The sequence below is a fragment of the Cuculus canorus genome, unplaced genomic scaffold, assembly GCF_017976375.1.
Source record: "Cuculus canorus isolate bCucCan1 unplaced genomic scaffold, bCucCan1.pri scaffold_69_arrow_ctg1, whole genome shotgun sequence".
Lineage (NCBI taxonomy): Eukaryota > Metazoa > Chordata > Aves > Cuculiformes > Cuculidae > Cuculus > Cuculus canorus.
The window spans coordinates 271,372-277,114 of NW_026527848.1; positions in this window are offsets into that span (position 1 = coordinate 271,372).

A 5,743-nucleotide genomic window follows, 5' to 3' on the forward strand; every position below is an offset into this window, starting at 1 on the left:
TTGCTCTTCAGACTAGATTGGGCTCTCAAAGGCCCCACGAGTCAGTCTGCCCAGGGCTGGGTGTGATGGGGCGCTGCGGGCTCAGCCTCTATTTCTGCACACGGCCACAAACTCACAGCTCCAACAGAGCAGACACAGGGTGAGACGAGACCTGCCAGCTGTACCCAGGCTGTCTCCACACAGAACAGCCTTCTGCCCCAGTCGAAAACAAACAATGCAGACAAAACGGAGCAGCATTCAGCATATGACAGTTCAATAAGTGTTTAATAAGTGAAGGCCCCACTCAGCCCCTCTCAGCCCCACACACCGCTCAGCCCCAATCAGCCCCTCACACCCTTCCCAACCCCTCTCAGCCCCACCCCCCCGCTCAGCCCCACACTGCCGGCTCAGCCCCTCTCAGCCCATCACACCCTTCTCGGCCCCTCTCAGCCCCACACACCCTTCTTAGCCCCTCTCAGTCCCTCACATCTTTCTAGGCCCCAATCATCAGTCCCTCACACCCCGCTCAGCCCCAATCCGCCCCTCACACCCTTCTCGGCCCCTCTCAGCCCCACACACACCCCTGCCCGGCTCAGCCTCTGGCAGCCACGGTTCACGAGGGGCAGGGCCAGGCCGCGCAGGACGAGGGTGCCGAGTGGTTAAGGCGATGGACTGCTAATCCATTGTGCCCTGCACGCGTGGCTTCGAATCGCACCCTTGTCGGGGCTTTTGTCACAGCATGGTCGGTGGCACCCGAGCCTGGTGGGATCCAGTAGCAGGTGCCCAGACACTTCAATAAGTGAAGGCAGCTGTGGGGAAAACCCCACAGCCCCGCCAGGCAAAACAAAGGCAGTCCTCCACCCCTGCCACAGGCAGACCAATGCACAGCCAGTCCCCAAGCAATGGCTACCCCCAAGCCACAAAACTTCGCCACCTTCTTCCTCTTACCCTCTTTTATTTTATGACATCTGACGGTACGGACTATCCCCATGGTCAACCTGGGTCACTTGTTCCGGCTGTCCCCCTCCCTCCCAGCCCCTCACTCACTCACTCCCAGTCTGCTCACAGTGGGGCAGAGTGGGAAACCAGGAAAGCCCTGACACTGTGTGGTTCAGTGAGGACCAAAACATCGGTGCCTTAATAACACTGCTTCGCTCACACACTCCTATCTACAATTCCACCGACTGCCTTGAAAGGGAAGAGCTATTAGAAGTGGAGAAGCAGTCAGATTTGGATTTACTCCTCTCGTCCTGCTTTGGGCACCTTCCATTCCACAACACACCCTTCTTGGGGCAGCTTGTTTATAGCTCTAAACACGTGTCTGAAGCCAAATAAAACACATGACAGAGGGCCAAAGCAATTCTAGAGCCTTCTTGTTTTACAACGGTGAATTGAAAGACATTAACGAATCAGCCGACAGATCTTTTCCACCAGAATTAAACCTGTAATCAACTAAACAACACTGACAGTTTTATACAAGCCACAGTCAAAGAGATGTCCTGGGAATAACAAATCCCTGCGTGCAGAGAACTCATACCTTGTCAGATCCCGGAAGCAATTCAAAGATACTGAGTTGGTTTCTTGACTCCCTCATGTAGCGCTCCTTTTCAGGACACATGTCTGGGCAAGTGCCAACAACGGTTTTTGCTTTGCCAAGATTGGTCCTTTTTATGTGTGCTAATTAAAACATAAATAAATAAAAAAGAACAAACATTAAGCATCTCTGTTTCCATTTCACGACAATTATTACCCTGACATGCCAGAAGGCCCCTGAGCATGCCAGATGCCTCAGCTGGAGTCTGAACATCAGTCAGTGAATGGAAGTCAAGAAGTACATTGCTGAGGCAACAGCTCACAAGGACCTGACAAGAAAAGGCCTCTAGAGACTTCCACCCTATCTCTACTCAGAGCAAGGCTGAACCCACGCTCTTGAATGGTCAGAAACTCCCAGTGGGTTCCCCCACTCTGAGGCCTTTCCCAGGGCTGTACTGCTCCTTCGGGGAAGCTTCTCCTACCATCCCACATGGATATCGAGAGTTTCGCTGAAAAGATTGAAGCCTCTAAAAGATACACAACGTTTTCTATCCTAACAGCTTATCCTGCTTTATTTACATCCTAACCAAGAACCAGTGATTTCCCAACTCCACGTCAAGTGGCTGAGAAACTGGTTTGTCAGTATTAAGAGTTCTTAAATTAAAACTAGGGTCACAGCTTTGAAGTGGGAAGAAGCGGGCGGAAGGGTTTACAATCCACCACTGTGAAATAAAGGGCCAGTTCTTCAAATAATTACCAGCTGTGTAGTAGTTTGAATTTAGAGAAACAGATAGGCTTTGGGCAGCTTTCTTCAAAGAGCCTGCAGGGATGCAAAACTCCCTGCACGGCCTCCTTCACAGAAGGACATCCCGCTATTCACTTTCCACAAGAAATACACACGTGCAATAAGAAATAGTAGTTTGCACGTTAAACCAGGAACAAGCCTACTCTTCGGTGTGATAAAATGAACGCTTTCTATAGTAAGAAAAATCCTTAATAAAAGATTTCACAGGGCCTGTATACAAACATACATTTACAGCAAGGAACGCTCATTACTTTACGATATATTACTGATTTTATAATACCATGACTTGTCTCAAACCAGACAGGCCACTAAAGTACCACAGGGAGATGACAACCTCACTGCTTCAGCTCATGATGCAGAACAGGATGACACCTGTACAAGGACTCTTCACTTCAAGGGAGACAAGACGACGACCCAAACTCACCAGCTACTCTGAAAAGGGGATTCCCATTCCACAGAATGGGAATCACCTACAAGTGAAACTACTCGCTTCAGAACCTCATTTAATCCTGACCATGGAACAGTGCCATTACCGCTTGGTCCTATTCTGGCTCTGCACTATTTTATTCAATTCCCTTATGCCTCCCTATCACAACTGTTGGTTCAAACCAAACATTCAAAAGAAATATGCAGACAAAAAGATTTAAAGGCCTTAGTAAGCAGCTAGAAGTACCTTTCTGACAAAGTAGGAGATTTGTGAGCTTTTAATTAAGCCAAAGAGGCACACACGTGAAAGAAGCCTGCCAGAAGAGACAAATAAGCACACTGCCAACAAGAACACGACTATTCGGCACATGCTGGCCCCTATTCTCCCCCTTCTACCCTGTTTGCTGCCAGCTGGACTCCCAGGGGAGCAGACATACCTTGTACCAGGCATTACGCCGCTGGCATGCGATCTTATTAAGGTTTTACGAAGAGGGGAATGCTGATAGTTTTGCTCTTCATCGCTCTGCCTTCCTTCATCTTCGCCTGCTTTCTTCTCCTTGGATGAAAATTCTCCTTTTGCTGGACCTGAAGGGACATAGAAACATCTCGTCAGACAGTTCAAGCAACAACTCTTTTTTCCCCCCATGGTGGTGAGCAGTCAGGTTAAAATAATCCTATTAGAAAATAAAACTGACGTCACAGTTTTGCACACGTACGCAAAACCTCCAGGACAACCTGCAGTAGGCGCTGTACCAAGTCACTCTAGAAGCTGCTTCCCTGTTCTATAACGAGTAAGCTTTTTTAAATAAAGTATCACTTAGCAGTAACCACAATCAGTCACCAGATTGTCAGTAAATGAAGTCTGACCAACACCCAGATTTAATTTGTCTCAGGTTTGGGATATAATCCAAAAACCCGTAACTCTCCATGGGAGATGAAATCCATTTCAGCTATGTAAACCACAGTCCCCAGCGCTCCTGCTGAAGTGTTTTGAGTACTCATTTCACACACCCCAGCTCAGACTGAGATTGGCAGACCTTCTCAAGACTTAACACCTACACGCTGCAGAAAGGAACAACTTCTTCTCACAGAAAAAAGTTTTCAACCAGCTGCATTTCTTAAACTCTCTCAGATCAGTTATTTTAGAATGCTGCCATTCCCATTTCTACAGACTTAATTACACAACAAAATGATGAAGGCAAACAGGTCATCCCTGTAGCTGCTGCTTCAAGATGTTAATTTTCAGGAAGACAACTCCACAGCTGTCCATTTTCTGGAAGGCAAGGTCGTGGTTGGGCAAAGCTGTGGTGAACCGTCCACCTGCTGACAGATGACGCATCATCTGTCACTTTTAAGGAGATGACACTCTTAAGGAGATTTTGACTTTGATCCAAATAAAGCTATACTGGATAGATGGAGCGTTACTTTTATGCAAGAAATTGAATTTTAATATTGTCATAGATTTGCTCAAAGCATCCTGGTGCCAATTGCCGTAGTGATGAGGGCCTGCTGCTTGCCACCAGGCAGAAAGGATTCATTAACCAACTCCTAGGATTTATTCTTTACTATGTTTTTGACATTTATGCAATGGTTTTCATTTTTCATTACCCCAAGGAAAAACAAGGGGGGAAAGAAAGAAGGATCTCTTGTTTGCCAGACCATCATTCAACAAGACTTAGCTGGCTTTAGGAAAGTTGGGTTTTTTTGCAGTCATTTTGTATTTAGTACAGTATTATAATCAGCAAAGAACTAAATGCATGTTTAGACTTTGTACTTTATATAGAGAATCATTAGAAAAACAACATTTCCCTTTATGTTTTATTACTGGATAAAAAAAAAATAAAATGAAGACGTTTGTCCCTTCTTACCTCAGTCTTGGTGTTTATTTCCAGCATCTAGGGGACTAAAATCTTTATTGGTGTAAATATATATATTACTATGCATGCATATTAACATCAGTTGACAATGTGATATGAAAATGTACATAATGGGTACCAAAATAAGCTTGTGTAGATATTTTTCATTTGTTACCTAAAAGGAATCAGTATTTTCCTGTTGAGTTAAAAAAATCTAAAACTTCTCAAACTTCCCCACCCCCTCAACCTGATGTTTTCTAAACTGAATTAGCCAGTAAAATTACAGTTATACCATATCAACTTCGTGCCTTATAAGGGGAAAAAATGGGGATGAAAATACTGTTTTCATCCTTCTATGTACTTGAGTATTTTTGTATGCTTTACCTGGAACTGCACGTCTCATCAATTCAGCAAACAGAGAGGATGAAAACTCACATAGGAAAACTTTGTTTAGAGTACAGACCTCATTCAGTCTTTGCTTCAATGCACAGGAATAAAATTAACCATTGAAAATACTTGCACACTGACCATAAATAAATTTATTTTCCCCAAACAGCTCCTGTAACCATCACACTCCCCACAGGTAATTTTGCAGAGAACATTGAAGCTCAGCAGTTCTGAGCTTTGGTTTTCTCTTTTCTTTTCCATAATGTGAAAGTATTTCAGAGCTGAGAATAGTTTACTTGGTGACATCCAGCTCTCTGCTACCTATCATCCCAGCATAAAGAGCATGACAAAAGGAGAACCCTGCCTATAACGCACCCACACAAAAACTTAGTGCTTGCAATGTATTTTCAAGTTTTTTTACTACCACTATCTAGAAACAGAGATTCTTTTTGCTACCATTTGCCAACTCTTAAATATGGAATACTTAAATTAAGACTGAGACAACAAGAAATTTCAGGAAGCAGATTATTACCGAAATAATCTAGAAAACTGCATACTTAAGCGTTAGGGAGAATATTTAAAGCTGCTGCACATTTCCATGAATACACATTTATGTCTAAGCAAAAAAAAATCTTTAAAGAAGAGCTGTAAGGAACTTGGAAATGACAGGACCACAGAATATCAGGAGCTTTTTCATGTTCTTCCTAAAAAGCATCTGGAAAATATAACTAAATGTCAGCATTGGTTTCTTTTTCCA